The following is a 16,748-nucleotide window of genomic DNA, read 5'->3' on the forward strand; positions in this document are numbered from 1 at the left end:
AGAAGAAAATGAGGAGGAGGCAGAAGAAAGAAGGAAGGAAGGAAGGAAGGAAGGAAGGAAGGAAGGAAGGAAGGAAGGAAGGAAGGAAGGAAGGAAAGAAGGAAGGAAGGAAAGAAGGAAGGAAGGGAGGAAGGAGAGAAGGAAGGAAGGAAGGAAGGAAGGAAGGAAGGAAGGAAGGAAGGAAAGAAGGAAGGAAGGAAGGAAGGAAGGAAGGAAGGAAGGAAGGGAGGAAGGAGAGAAGGAAAGAAAGAGAAAGAAAGAAAGATAGAAAGAAATTTAGAAAGAAAGAAAAAAGAAAGAAAGAAAGAAAGAGAGAGAGAGAAAGAAAGAAAGAAAGAAAGAAAGAAAGAAAGAAAGAAAGAAAGAAAGAAATTTAGAAAGAAAGAAAAAAGAAAGAAAGAGAAGAAGAAAAACAAGAAGAAGATGATGATGAAAAGCGCCTGTCAAACTGTCATGCAAGGGGTGGGGGTGGGAGATGGGTAGGAATCTGGGGACTCTGGTGCTGCAAATGTGCACTGCTGGATGGATGGGTGTTGGAATACTGTATGACTGGAATTCAATTATGAATGGCTCTGTAATGCTCTAAAAATACAAAATTCAAATAAATAAAGTGGAATCTAGAATGGATTTATGACTGTTAAAAAATAAAACCCTATTGTTGTCATATGACCTACTAACAAACTAGTTTAACACATAGAATATCACAGACTCATTCCTTTTTCTGTTCTATTCTAACTTCTGATAGAAATGTACCTTGGTAGTATTATTCAAACATGTTATCAAAATAAAAGTTATTTTTACGTGGGGTCAAACTATTGCATTTTCCTAATTCCAAACTGCTTTTGTTTCTAAACATACTTTAAAAGCCAGATCTCGAAGAGGTCATATTTGAATGAATTGTCCACAGCTGTCAAAAGCAATTTGGAAACAAAACTCCTACCTTAGGGCACAGGACTGAAAGCTCCCTCACTTCGTAGCCCCAAGTTCCTAATGAACTCAAGCTGACAGTATGGCTAAGATGATTCCAGTGAATTTTTCCTCAAAGCTCGGAAAGGTTGAAGTGTGTCAAGCAGCTTACTTTGCGTTCTAGCTTGAGAGAGCTAAGCTGGTGCTGCTAAGTTCAAACAAAGCTTAAAAGTAGGATGTTTCTGGTAACTGCTTGCAAGTAGATAGCTGGGATCTACTTGAACAGACTTTTCACTACACTGATAGTTTCTCAACTTATTTTTGCACAAGTCATTTGAAATTTAGTTCTTCTAGAGTTTTGTTTTGTGTAACCTTGGGATTTAATACCAAAATTTATGGTCTGGAGCAATAGCACAGCAGGTAGGGTGTTTGCCTAGCATGCGGCCGACCTGGATTAGATTCCTAGCATCCCATATGGTTCCCCAGCACCGCCAGGAATAATTCCTGAATGCAGACCCAGAAGTAACCCCTGTGCACTGTTGAGTGAGACCCAAAAAGCAAAAAAAAATTTAAACAATTAAATCCTGAACCTTGTGAACAACAGTAAAATGATTCTTCAAGACATGTGTTTTAAATTCTTTCAAGGTGAGAGAAAATTTGACATCTCCAAACAGGAAAAAAGTTTCTATTTCAGTATTAGAGCTGGGTCAGCACACATGTATACCTCGGCTTCTATTTAGGATTGATAGGCCATCAGAAACTCTGGCCAAACCAGATGATAGGACCTAGCTCCATTCTCTAGTTCTTTTGCGAGTTGCTTCATTGCAAACATCTACTGCAGAGTTGTCAAGGAGCAGAGCCGGCCCACTTCCCTATTCATCAATTACATTCAGTAGGGCAGAGTGTGTCATTTCACCATACTTCCTGAGTTGGATATGTTTATTCCAGGACCTTTCTCTCTCCTGGCTCTGGTGCATTCCAACCCAACTGGGAGGTGGGAATCTCAAGTAGGTCTGCAGAAACAAGTGCTGAGTTCAAATGGGAAAGTTCCACATTCTGCCAAAAGATGGCTCTGATTCTGCATTTTTGATCTCTAGCTCAGCTGTGGACTAACTCTGGTATCCTAAGTTGAAAGGTGAGGAACAGCAACAAGGTCGACAGTGGGAGGACTTTACGCAAGGGAGCCCAGATTCTGTATTTCTTCCTACCCCACCTTTGCTTCCAAAGGATGGTAGTGGGTTGGAGAGGATGCCTTGCATGGAGGAGGCCCAGTTTCGATCACTGGCACCACATGATTGTGCTCCATAGGAAGGCATTAGTGGGCTGCAGCAGGAACCGTGAAGGTTCAAAAGAGTGGACTTTTCAGTGGCTTCCCAACCCCACCCCATCCCATCCCGCAGGCCATATCTCCTCCTTAGGCGAATACTTCTTGTGGAAATATTCAAGTGAGTGAGTTTCCTTTAGAAAATCTTGCCTGGATTAGGAAGTTAGGTAGACTGAGAGAAAGTGATTATAATCAGGATGCTTGCTTTTTTTTTCACTTTTTGGGTGACACCCGACAAGGCACAGAGGTTACTCCTGGCTCTGCACTCAGGAATCACCCCTGGGGGTGGTCAGGGTACCATATGGGATGCTGGGAATCGAACCCGGGTCGGCCCCGTGCAAGGCAAATGCCCTACCCACTGTGTTATTGCTCCAGCCCCCATTTATGTTTGCTTTGATAATCATGCTATGCAGACTTCTGTTCTAGGGTTTTGGACTGTGTCCACGGCAAATGCTTTACCTGCTGTGTTCTCTCTTGGACTTACTCATGGCTTTTGAAAAACTCCATGCTGACCTGATAAAGTGTGATTGATTGATTGATTTGGTTTGGGGCCAAATGCAGCCTTGCTCAGGGCTTACACTTGCCAGGGCTTGGGGGACAATAGAAGGTACCTGGGATTGAATCCTGCTAGGCTGTGTGTAAGACAAGTGCCCTAACAGTTGTATTATCGCTCTGGCTTCTGATTGTTTCCTAAGCACACTTGAGGTTTGACATTTCATAGGAGAATGTTATGTGAGGGAAACCCATTGTCTTTCTACCGAGCTACACAATACAGAGTAGATGAAGGGAGAGCCTTTCCTACCTTAAAAACGGAGGCCACCACAAAAAGTGGCTCGCAGTACATTTGTACATCAGCAGCGGCATTTAACTTTTCTTTTAATTTCCTACATGCCTTCACACTTGCAGATCGACGAAATATGCCTTCTGTCAAGGGCCCCCTCTCATAAAGGACCCATAGCATGTTCTGTAGGGAAGAAAAGCAGAATGACGCTTCCTATCGGGGCATCACTAGAGAACTGCAAGGAGGATGAAAGCCACTGTGTTTTCTGGTATTTCATCATTCTATCTATTCATGTGATTCAACTGTCAATGTCCCACCAAGACAGTTGACTTCAGAAACTTGTTTTCAAGGTCATCTTTTTGTTTTGGCAAAGCAATAGTCATTTGAAAGCCAAATTTCTCTGCTAATCTCTCTCCGCCTCAATATTTTCCTGTTGCTATCGAACACAGTTTTCCCAATTCTCTTCCCTGACCCCCAATAGGAAACTGTTTCTGCCCAATTTCTCCGCTTGCAATTCTTTTTTCTATTTCCTAATTCATTCACTTGTGTGTCTGCTACCTTCTGCAAAAAGCTCAACACTTTCCTCTGGTGGAAGTGGTCTCTACTTCATTCCCTTGGAATAACTTTTGTACTTCTCTTTCTAGCTCTGTCCTTTGCTTGAAGGAAGAGACAAGCAACCACGGAACTCTGGAACTCAGTGATGCCAATACTTGATACTGGACCCCCAGCATTGTAACTTAAAGTAAGAAGAGAACTACTCCCTAAATCTGTGGGGAAAGAGAAAGTGGTTCAACTCGTGTCTCAGAGGATGCAGTGGCACAGACCATATTCATCTTGGGGAGAAACTCAAGAACTGATGCCTATCTTCTGAGCCACTCCATTGGAGAATGGTAACCTAATTTGCCAAGAATCGAAATTCTGATAAAACCCATGGAAGAGTCTTCTCCAAACTAGTCTCTGCTGCTCAAGTGAAACTGGCTTTCAGGATAGTTTTTGAGTTCAAGGAAGAAGGTGAGAGAGAGAGAGTTTGTGGATTCTCGATTTAGAAGGCAAATTCGAGTTTATTTGAGCACGCTTATGTGGTGTTTTCCTAACATCAGTAGACTAGATGATCTGAACCTTTCTAGAATTCTGCTGGAGCTCAATTTGGTTTTGTATGCTTTAAGTTACTAATGATATTCTCAGGCATGTGGGTATCAATAGTCCTTCCATTTGGGAAGTGATTTCCCTCAAAGTTCTCCTTTGCCAGACTTTCCCTTCTTGTTTTTTTTAATGTAGGAATACTGCTATTTATTAAGCCTTTGATTAAGCTGACTGAATTGGTCATGAACTCCACATTACATTTTTCTTTTCAGAAATTTAATTTCATTTAATTTTTCTCTTTTTATTGATTCGCCAAGAGATACAGTTGCAAAGTGTTCATGTTTGAGCTTCGGTCCTACAATCATCAAACACCCATCCCTTCACCAGTGCACATTTCCAACACCAAAATCCCCAGTATTCCCCTCCCCCCTCCCACCTCATTCCAACCCTTCCCTTGCCTGTGTGACAGACAATTTGCCCCATACTTTCTCACTACTTTGGTTATATTTTATATTTCGACCCCAGTCCCACCACCACTCAAACATGCCACAAAGACAATGCTAGACGATGTGTTTTCTATTGTTTGTTATAGATAGAATATCATGTTTTGTCTCATTCTTTTCCGGGACCTTTAGTTTATGGTCTCTGGGTCTTGGCCGTTGATGAGATTACCTGGCGCCGGGGGCAGTTAGTGGTACAGGACAAACCAGGACTCACGAGAATGTTTGTTGGTAAATTGCCGTTTTCACAGATGGTTGGCCAAGAGATACCAAACAGGTTTCCTGTCACAGAAGAAGTTGGTAAAGGAGAACCTAATCCATTCTCCAACTGTGTGTTCGGCCTTCTCCAAAATGTCCAGTTTAGAACAGATCTTCGTCGCAGAACATTTCTGTGGCCTGCGTCTAGGAAAGAAGATCAGTAGAAGTTAGTTGAATTGACTTCACTTCATTGACACTTTCCATTCCATGTGATGTTCAAAGAGAAAAACTGTTTCTAGAGAAGTCTTTTCTTGCTGACCTTTTCATCACTGAAACGAAAGGTTGGGCTATTTCCCTATTTTTGAGACATCAACAAAATGTAGAGATTTGGCACTACGCTTCTCAAAGTCAAAGAGAGACTTTGTGAGGTAACCAAAACAGTCAAATCCATCCAAAGGAGCTGCTCAGGTGAATGCAAACATGCAGTAGAAGAACTATGCCCCCACATGTCACGATCTAATCAATTCGGTCACTTCTAGTTGATCCCTGAGTCTCAAGCAGAGGGTGGATGTGAACCTAGAACTGGGGCTTCCATTTAGGTTGGAATCTCAAGAGCTATGTTAGATCATTCCAGGTAACTCTCAGCTCAATTCCAGGTTTCTTTGGAAACTCAGGAACTCTGATCCAAAAAGAGTGATTTTAAAATACAAGTGATATACTATAGAAATGATCCCTGCATAGGCAGGTCGGCGTGGTGGTTGTTGGAGTGGGGGTGGTTGGAGGGATACTGGAAACATTGGTGGGGGAGAAAGGGCACTGGTTGAGGAATGTAAACCAAATGCAAACAGGAAAGTTCATAAGTTTGTAACTGTACCTCAAGGTGATCCATTAATTAAAAAAAAGAGAAAAAATAAAATAAAATAAAATAAATTTAAAAAATAGAAGTGATTACACGCCAGTGAAAATGTCATTTCTGGTGGATCAACCCATTCAAAATTTAAGAATTTTTGGAGCAACTTCTGAATCTGGGCATCACTGAGAAATCAGGAGGAGCACACCAATTGGATGGGATGGAAAGTACAAGGCAACCAATCTCGATGAACAGGATATCAAGACATAAGACTTAACCTGGAACAACATGATAGTACTCTCTTCTACAAAGGCTTAAAGGCTCCATGGTGAGACACAACAATCTTCACACACTTTCTTCGAAGGGAACATCTTTTGACCATTGGTAGCAAACAACTGATAACAAGCAACAAAAAAATCAGTGACTCAGGGTCTGAGCTAGGGGCAGGCTTGAGGGGTGGTTGGGAAAACTGGAAAGAATGTTGGTGGGAAGGTACAGTGGTGGTGTGATTGGTGTCTTAATATTGAATGTAAGAAATCATCCTACACAGCTTTCTTCTAAAGGAAGTTTAAAAAATGAATCCAATCAAACACAACTCTGCCTTTTTAAATCACTGAAAAAGTGTTGAGTAATCAGCCTTTTGTTTTCCCAAATTAAACCATTAGTCAATCTGTCTAGTTCATTATAAAGATTAAAATAGCTTCTCCTATCTGTCTTGCTGCCAGATACTAAATCAAACTTTGTCTTGGCTTTTCAAACTGTGTCTGATGTGACAGAAAGTTTTCACCAAGTCTTGACTACTTCCTTGAGGTGGGTCAAAGAGTATTGTTTGTGGTAACTTATGTATGAAACTACCTGTGAGACAAGATTTCTCAGAATAAATCTCAGGTGGTCAAAAAGGAAATGCGATCTGGATGGTCTCAGAAGAGTTCCTAAGACATTCCATCCTATGCATATCTGTCTCTTTATATGCATGCATCACTGGGCCTGTTATGTTCAAGTTTCTTGGAAAGCACTGTCACTTCCAATTTTGTAGGCTGGAGAGAGATAGCAGACAGCAGGTAGGGCATTTGCCTTGCACACACATGCTCAACCCAGATTTAATCCCTGAGCACAGAATCAGAAGTGGCCCAAAAATTTAGGAAAGAATGGTGAGAGTGTGTGTGGCAGTTGTATAAGACAGTTAGTTCTGGGTCCCTCAGTTGGTTCAAATTGACAAAAGACAATGATAGAAATTCAGCATCAACTTTTCACTATCCCACTGATGATTTGGTTTTGATTGCAAATACAGACACTTGGTTTTTTATTCACAACAGAAACAAAACCCAGATCAATCTCATATTCTGACTCCAAATTTCCAAGCTCACACTTGGGACCACCTTCATTGCATATCACTTTATCATGGAGCGTTCTTTTTCTTGATGAGATAGGTAGGAAATGGCTATGCTTCTACGGAATGTAGGTTAGATGAAGGGACCAAAAAGAGTTCCATGGACATCATCTGAACCAGGATGCAGGGAGGGAATGCGTCTCCTGGGGCCCTCACACACTGCCCCTTTTGAATAGGGGACTATTTAGAGACACACCCGGTGCAATGTTTGACAGTACCTAGAAGGCACTGAACACCTGCATCGCTGTCTGGAGCCTCCAACTCTGTAATGTGCCTACAGTTCAAGAGCAAAGACTAGTACAGAAAGGCACAGACATACTGTAATAACCACCTCCTGAAACTACCTATGCTTTAGGATATCTCAACAACAACCTCATCAGACTGCAAGTTTGGGTCTTGGTACTGTTTTCCGGAATGAAACCTCTTGCTTCCAAATGCAATAACCCTGCACACAGGAGCAACTACTCACCATTCTTGGTTAACGCAGGAGTCCTGCGGGTGGGTTTCAAAATAAACTGGCATCTTGACCCTGGCTTCAGGTGCTTTTTGGTGAAGACTTTCTTCTGGATGAAAGTTATGTCCTCAGTCTTTGGTACCATAATGCGAACCTTGCTTCGGACATGGCTCATTTGGATCGCATACGGATTCTCATGACCTACACAGAGAAAAACCTGAATGAAGACTTCAGGCTGACTGGTACTGGCACTTTTGCTGTACACTGCAATGAGCTAGCATCTACTCCCGGCCCTCTATCTACTCATCCCTAGGTTCACTCACAGAGGGACTCTGCCAAAGCAGCTTAAAGTGGGGAAGGGGAAGAAAGGCAAAGAAAAAAGACAATGTTGCTTGGAATGCATGTTTCCTGAGTTGGCATAGAAATGAACAGTGTTTCGAGACAGTCTAGTTTCTCCTTTGATGTGAAGCAGAAGATATTGACTCTTCAGCAGCTTCTTGTAGTCACTTTACCTCCAATTTATGATTTAGTAGAACTTACCCTCCTTACTGTGTGGCATTATGAGGGTCAAACTGGCAACCCTTATTGGGTAGTCTAATTTCATGAGGAAAAACAATTCAAGAACTGCGTATGAAAGATAAGTGTGTAGGGGAAAATAATTTATACATACTGCTTAAAATTTTTTTAAAGTTTGCCAACTAGCTCTGCTTTTGATAATTGAAGAGGAAAATCCACACTTAAATTCCCATCTACAGTATTAGGTGCTTGAGACTACCTCTCTGGAAATACTTAGTATTTAGTATTTATGCTTCATATTTAGTAGTTAAGCTTTCTGGCCAGTTCTGAGCTCTCTGGAGTTAGAAAACATACCCATCTTATCAAAGTTTCAAAATCTTACCTAATAGAAGATACGGTGATGCCAGTTTTCCAGTATGAACCCATAATTCAAAATCCTTTGCTTTGCCCTTGGAGACAAAAAAAACACTCCTATTTGATAAAAATGAATAAAGCTATTTTCATGTTTCCCCCTCAGAGGACATGGCATTGAGGCCAGTGAGGTTGCTGGGGGTAGAAGGGAGGGGTTCAAGTTTTGCCTTTGTAAAGGCACTAGCACTGATTCCTCCAACTTTTCTGCAGTCCTTCAGAGAGGACTTGTGCCATTTTCACCTTAGGGGTGCATGAACTGCAATGTCGTCAAGACCTCACTGCTGCCAGTAGCAGACAAAAAACTGTGACATCATGTCTATTTTTTCAAAAAAGAAATGCCTTGGTTTGTTAAGGAGCTCACTTGTAGTGCCCTCACTCATCTGTCTCTCTCTAGTTGTCTCTGAGAATATTGGACTGAAACTCCAACAAGCCCCTCCGAACACAAGCTGTTATTCAGGGAGCCTCAAACCCGCTATGTTTGTGCAGAGACAGGAATATTTGAGATGCTGATTAGTAGCCTCAGATGCTTCTTAATAGATGGAGAATGACCAAGAAGTTCTGAGGAAAAAGGAATCTGGCACAAGGTCTACACTGATTTCATTTTGGACAAGTCCACTTGTGAAGACAGAAAGGACAAAACTTCTATCTAGAGAAGAGGCTCAGTCATGATCAAAGCTGAAATTGTTCACTAGCAGAATTATAATCCAATCATATTCAAACTCTGAAATGAAAGGTATAAAATTAGGCCAACTTTGCTGCATCCTCCAAGAAGATCAAGCAATGTCTTAAGTGACATTTGAACAGACAGGTAGTAATGAATATCCTTACCTTTCCCTTTGGGGAAAGGTAATTCAGGATCACCTTGAATCGAAGATCTTTACTAGAAGATATTGGTTATGGAGAATTCCATTCTCTTCAACTCCCCATTTATAATTTTCTCTTTAATCCTATCACCAAAACTTGTTACTGCAAATAGGAAGAACAGCTAACAAAGCCTTGTTTTTGATGTAGTGTTTACCTGGGTTCGATTCCCAGCATTCTATATGGTCTCCTGAGCACCACCGAGACTAATTCCTGAGTGCAGAGCCAGGAGTAACCCCTGCGCATCGCCAAGTGTGACCCCAAAAGCAACAACAAAAAAAATCAATGCAGGGGGTCAGAGAGATAGTACAGTGGTTTAGGTGCTTGCTTAGATGCTGCACAAAACTGACCATAGGCATATTCATCTATTTTATGCCGACTCAATATGTGAATATTCAATGTACTCAATGAACTGTCCTATTCAAAATTTTGTTTATCTCCTCATTCGTTATTTGCTCTACAAAAAAACTTAAGATGAGTGTCTATCTAAAACATGTAACACTGTTTTGGCACTTAGAAAGATTCTCACTCAAGAACAAGTGTTGTATCAGTGCTCTCTTTTATTTACGTCCTTCTGAATGTCACTTCCTCTAAGATAAGAATCAACTCTTGTGATGAAATTTTTATACTAATAGGTCGGAGATGAGAATTTCTCAGCTCTTTCTGGTCACCCATCTTCAAACATGCCAAATTTTTCCAGTAATAAACAAACAAACAAACAAACAAAAACAAGAAAGAAAAATACAAAAAACACAGCAGGCGAATATGTGGTGTATAGAGATGCTTCTTACAGCTTTTCCTTTGCATTTAGTAGTTCACGATATGCCTCAGCCATTTCACCCTCTGCAGCCAGTGACTACAGCAGCTATCTGGTCCTTACAATTCTACTACACAGCAAATCCAGAAAGCATCACCTTGATTGAATAGGTGAGTGAGAACAACCAGAAGAGGAGATGGGGAAAGAATTTGGCATCTTTTGAACAAGTGGCAAGGGAGAAAGGAGGGTGAAACTGGACCAAAAACCTAACTTGTACCAATCCACATAACAGGGCATGTTTATAGCATATACAATCTAAGTATATTATCACTAAGATGATAGCCTAAACTCCTTTTGATTTGCATATGCTCCAAAATGAGAGAATCATAAACAGTATTCAACTAGTATGAAAAATCTCCGCATCCCTTTTTCTTGATTTGGAGGGATAACTCTTGCATCTCTAGTAAGTCTTCTTGAAGAGAGGATCTTTACAAGAATCTAAGTTGTTCAAGTTGCTTTTGAATTCAGAGTATCTACCAGAGTAATTTACAGTTAATCCTAACTCCGAGAGGGAGGTATTGATGATTTCAACTACTGTCTCAGAGTTCTTAACAGTCAAAGTTTTGAACTGAAAAAAAAAAAGAAAGAGAACTATAAGGACTTTGAAACAGATGAGCAAATCATTGCAAAGTGATTATTCAAAGACATATATTGATTCAATCGCTGGTAAAAACAAAAACAGAGAACAAATTTTTTTATAAATGATTTTATTCCCATTGTATATGTTGCATTATAATACCAATTTCTCTTAAAATATGTGACTCACCAAATAAGGCTCTATCAAGCAGAATAAATATTATTTTCAGAGAAAGTATCTGTATCACACCCTCCCCGCAACAAGGGGAGATTGGTCCTCTGCATCATTTCTATATTTGTATTTTCATAGTGCAGTGTGTAATTAAAAAATAAAGAAGAAGAACTGTATCCTGAGTACTGTGCCCACGGGGGGAGCTTTTGTTTCTATACATGATAGAAATTCAGCTTAGGTAAGATCAAAATAACACCTGGCTACAAAGTGCTTCAAGTTAGAACTTCAAAAACTCACTGTTTTTTATTTTAAAACATTTCTACATATCTGGCACTGTTGACGACTGTAAACTTCATTATTGAATTTCTTAGTGGGGGTCTGGGGGCATTTTACAATCCCAGGTCTCGCAAATGAGCAGAAACTTGTAGAGAGTTAAAATTCTATTCAAACTATGTCACTGAAGATTAGGATATTCATAGAGATGACTCAATCATAAAACATTGACTTTGACAATGCTATATCATAAAAATGTGTACTATGCTATGGATCCTTTTTGTGTATGAGAAACAATTTTTAAAAATAGGAGCCACACCTGGCAGTGCTTCCTTGACCATATAGTGCTAAGAATCATACGCAGGGCCTTCTACATGCTCAGTTTTTACAGATAACTGTCAGATAAGTGAGCAACTAGGGCTTTGTCCCTGATGGTGTAAATGAAGCAAACAGGCAGCATAAATGGAAACAAAATATCAGAGCAAAAAGAATCAAAGATGAGCCGGGGCAATAGTACAGTGGGTAGGGCGTTTGCCTTGCACTTGGCTGACCCAAGTTCAATCCCTGACATCCCATCTGGTCCCCCACGCACTGCCAGGACTCATTCCTGAGTGCAGAGCCAGGAATAACCCCCGAGCATCGCTGGGTATGACCCTGAAATCAAAAACAAATAATCATAATCAAAGAATAATGGCTACGTGAAATCTACTCATGATTCTTAACTTTCTCATCACTGACTTGAAATTTTCCTAAATGAGCCACTTACTGGGCAGAATATATTATCTTTGGAGATTGCTGATTTCTAATTCTTATACTTCTGAGACCAATTCTTATTTTATCCGTTGCCAACAGAGGGTTCCAGTGACCCAACCAGTGTTTGTTTTCCCAGAATGGCAAACTTGTTTGCTATTTTGGGGTAAACTTGAGTTTGAATTTCATGAGATGCTACCGCCCTTTGAATTACATGAGATGCTTCCTCCTTCAAGGAAACCCTCCTCAATTTTCTTCATGGATAACCTATCCCCTAATAGTAGTAAGCATTGACAAAGTCCCCGGTTTCTTTCTTTTTCTTTGTGCAGTGCAGGGAACCAGAACCCAGAGGCTCACACATTCTGACTCCTGGGCCACATCCCTGGACCCTGGGATCTCTATGGTTTCTAAGATAATGTCTTTCTTAATACTAGGGACATAGATCCAAATGATTCACTAGAGGCTGTGGATTTTTCCGGCATGCCTTTCCTGTAGATCAAATCATGAATTTTTCATAGAGTACAGAGCTCTTTGGTCAGTAAGCTAAACAAACAAAGGAGAAGATCTCTATTCTTTTGCATCCAGTAGAATGCAGTTTTCAGACTGAAAACCTGCAGGTCAGAAGGAATCAAGCTCCTTTTGCATGCATTCCTGTTTTATGGGAATGATGTTTTCTGGAAGCAGGAGTCCTTGAATGAAAACACTCATCAAGAAACAACTTGGGTGTGTGTCAGCTCTTCCATGCACTTCACCAGGTAGGAATGATACAGAGTCTACCTGACCACATTTCTTATCTTACAAAATAAGAGTGGGACATTCATCCTTCATCAAGCACCCATTTTCTACATACTGAAAAGGGGAGATAGGCTTGGTGGGAGGGCACTGGCACATGGTGGAGGCTAGCTACAGTGTTAGAATGTTTTCTGTAAGAAACCCTGGCATTAGCAATGTTGTAAATCACGGTGCCTGAGATGTCAAAATGGACGTCTACAAAGAATGCAAGAACTCTCCCTCTGAATGGAACAACAGCCACAGAAGTACAATGAAAAATCTACAGAGAAATAAAATGTGTTGCTTGGTGTGAGTTGTTACTTGCTACAGGAGGGACCTCTGTGATCTCTTGCCATAAAAATTGGAGTATTTCTCCTAAGCAGTGCTGCCAAGTCGTTATGCCTGAACAGTGGCCAAACTTCTGCTTTGGGCTAAAACGTAACTGTTTCACTCTCTCAATTGTCACACCAAACTATTCTATGCGACTTGGAGCTGTGTGAGGTATTCCGGCCTTTGTATCATGAAAATATTCATAAGCTTTCATTATGTTTCCTATTGATAACATTGGCTCTTGTACTATCTTTCAGTTCTTAAACCACCCCTAATAACTAGGGATTAAAGACTACAATTTTATTGGACCATTGTGACATAGCAACATGCTAATCCCTTAAAAATGTCGTCTTGGCCAGTCCATCTATTTACAAATAATGAGTCCACCAAGACTTCAAAAACTGAAAAACAAAAACAAACTAGCAAACAAAAACACCCAAACCAAGAAACCAACCAGCTCAAAAAGTCTCTCACGTAAGCATGGACAAGTTGGGGAAAAATTGTGGAAATGGCCATATTCCAAGCTTCTGCAGCTGCTTTCCCAAGGATCTAGGGAAATGTTCATGCCAGAGAGAGGAAAAGGACATGTGACAAGCAATATTTTTTCCACGTGGAACTATGAAATGCTAGGCTTAACTTCCCAGGACTTTTGCTTCCTTCATTTGCTTTACAGTGTACATTTCCTATAGACAGTGACACACTTGTCCCCAGGAAGCTCATTTTCCCACAATGCTAGTTCTAAATGCCTAGCCTTCCATAGTGCATATACTGCCTGTCTCTCTTTTGATCCTTATGCAGGGAATGGAATTTCACTGTCTGGCTTAGAAAAGACTTACTTTTGCGCAGTTGTCAATATCCTTGGTGAATATTTTGACTGAAAGAACCTTCGGAAAATCTTTTTCCTTTTCGATGTTGATGTAGCTAATCAAATTCAACACTGAGTCAGTTTATTCTAATCATTTATTATGTAGTTCATCTATTTGACTACTATTTTCAGTATACTTATTTGCTATTCAAAACTCACAGAAAGATTCAACAAAGTTAAGATTACATTATGGGCTGAAGGAAATCAAAAATTCTTAGGACATCAGGCATGGGAACAAAGCAAGACCAAGAGATCCATTCATTCAAGTGAGGTGTGAGAAGCATCATCATGTGAAGGCAGCTCCAGATGATGGTTTGTCCTTACTGTCTAACTACCATCTTCAGAGGCCCAAGAACCTGACTGGTAAGGACAGGTGGACCATACAACACTTGACTAGACAGAACCAAAACCATGGCCTGTTAGGTCTGGAATGGAGTCTAAATCTCAACTCTCCCAAGAGAATTGGAAAGGGAAAGAGGGAAGGAGGAGCAAGGAGCAATGGGTCTACTAGATAAAACAAATCCTTTGAGTCTGTCTGCTCTAGCATCAAGAGAATTCTTGATTGTTGAGCTACTCAGCACAAAACTTTCCATATTTAGGAACTTAACACAAACTTTTGCAGAAACGTTTCGCTCCAAGAGGAGGTTAGAGATATGAAACTGGATGGCAGAGAGTATCTCACCAAACTTCAGTGTTCTCGTTCCTTTCTAGGAATAAGTAAGAAATACATGGAACAGGAGAACACGTTTTACACTCAATTGTAGTATACAGTCTCAACAACTGATTTTGAGGACAAATGAAACATTTTGATGAAGGAAAGGGGAACACTTTTGGACAGATCTGTAGAAAACAGTTCAATGATTTCACTCTCACTTATATATGAAAAGGTCTACTGAAAAAATACCTTTGTAACATGAGAAGCCAAATTTCCTTCTCCTCTGCAGATCTGTAATCAAATCAAATGGGATGGAAAAATCAATCCACTATTGAATTGGAAAGGAAAAAGAATTCAAAGGAAACCATCAAATGCTTCTGTGAACCTCTACTTAGGATTATCAATGGAGATGCACTATGAACAGATTGATGCTCTTTATAGGCTGTGTGCTATTGCCATCTTGGTGTCAGTCTGGAGAAGTTTCCAGTGAAAGCATCCCAGGAAAAATGTTCAGTCCAGTTCTGTTTTTACAGTCTTCTTGGGAGGATCCAAGACAGGCCCACTTTCTGCCTTCACTGCTATTTGGCAAGTGATCTTGTACCAGTGGGAAGTAGCTCTGAGAGTAGAGTAAGTATTTGGTTTGGCATTTTAAAATTTTTGGCATTTTAAAATTTTGCCAACTTGATGATCATGGGAAAACTCATATAATAACACTGAGCTTTAATCCCCTAGCTATCAAATTGGCCACTCAGCTCAGTGTTTGTTAGCCTCAGGTGCCAAATCCAAAGTAGGGTTCACTGGCCTTTCAAAAGATGAATGCTGGTTGGAAAGACAATTCAGAGGTTTATCGGTTGCATTAGCAAGACCTCATTTCTGTTTCCTGGCACCACCTGTCATCTGTGAGCACTGCCTGCTGGGTCAGCTCTGGTGTCCCCCAGAACTCCTGGGCCTGAGCACTCGGTCAACTGGCCGCCTGGCTGAGTATCACTGGGAGCAGCCCCTGGCTCACCTACTCCCGCCATCAAACCAAGAAGAAACTCAGCTCACTGAGAGGCAACTCAATGGGATCTGAAATCTGTTGTTAGAAATAAAAATTTGATTTTACCTATAAAAATACCTGTGATTTCATGACATTCAAAGGAGACATTCTTCATCAGAGTCATATGTTTACATTTAATGATAACTACAATCACTATTGCTTTTCTTTTATCAATTCACTGTTCCTTCCTTTGATTTTTCTTGGTGGGGAGTGGAGGGAATGGGGCACCCAGCAGCATCAGGGGATCCTGTGGTGCTGCGGTATGAACGTAGTCATGTGTTGAAGTGTCTAATGAAAGGAAGACCCCCAAATAAAGTTTCTGTCAGGTATTTGGGGAGGCTGGTTCCTAAGTAGCAAAGATTGATATGTGTCTATTTTTTCTCGGCGGATACCTGCACCCATGTGTGGCAAGTGTCCAGAGTAACCGGGAAGGAACAACTGGACACAGAAAGAGCTGCCAGCCAGATTCACCCATCCCATTTCTGATTTTTTTTTACCCATTCCTGTGCTCTCAAGTTTTCCCTCTGGGATTTCATATCAGGAAGAAACATTTCATCAGTATTTTCCTTGTAGGCACAGGATCTAGGTTTGTGAATCAAGTGGACAATTGGTGAGAGCCATGAGAAATACTTTGAAAGCCTTTTCTTAAGATGATCTCTTTCCCATGTCAGCCACAGACTGGATGTCAGAAACTTTGGATGTACTTTGAAGACATTACCAACTTCTTCTTCTTTTCTTTTTCCTTTGCAGGGCAGTGGTTTTTTGCTCACACCCGAGAGCGGTCAGGGGGCCATCGGCAGTACTGTGATCCACTAGGACTGGCACATCCAAAGCAAGCACCTTACCCCCTGGAGTAGTTCGTCAGCCCCAATCACCAACTTCTCTATGATTCTACCTCCAAGAAAACAAATGCCCCAGTCAAGAGGAAAATGAGAGTTTTACCAGCCCAACCAATTGAAGGCTCAAGGTCAATTTTCATCTGACCTATAAGAACAGGTTTTTCTTGTGTGATTGAATGTGTGGCATAAGGATCTATTTAAGTATCTAAGTATTTCTTATGACTTTTGTAGATATATCATTGGGTACATTTCCTATGTCTCTCAACCTGTGCTCCCATTTTTACTCTATTTATCTTGAAAGCACGCTTCAGTACCTATTTTCCTTGTAGGCACAGGTCCTAGGTTTGTGAATCACGAGGACAAGTGGTGAGAGCCATCAGAAATACC

Source organism: Sorex araneus, chromosome 3, assembly GCF_027595985.1.
Source record: "Sorex araneus isolate mSorAra2 chromosome 3, mSorAra2.pri, whole genome shotgun sequence".
NCBI lineage: Eukaryota > Metazoa > Chordata > Mammalia > Eulipotyphla > Soricidae > Sorex > Sorex araneus.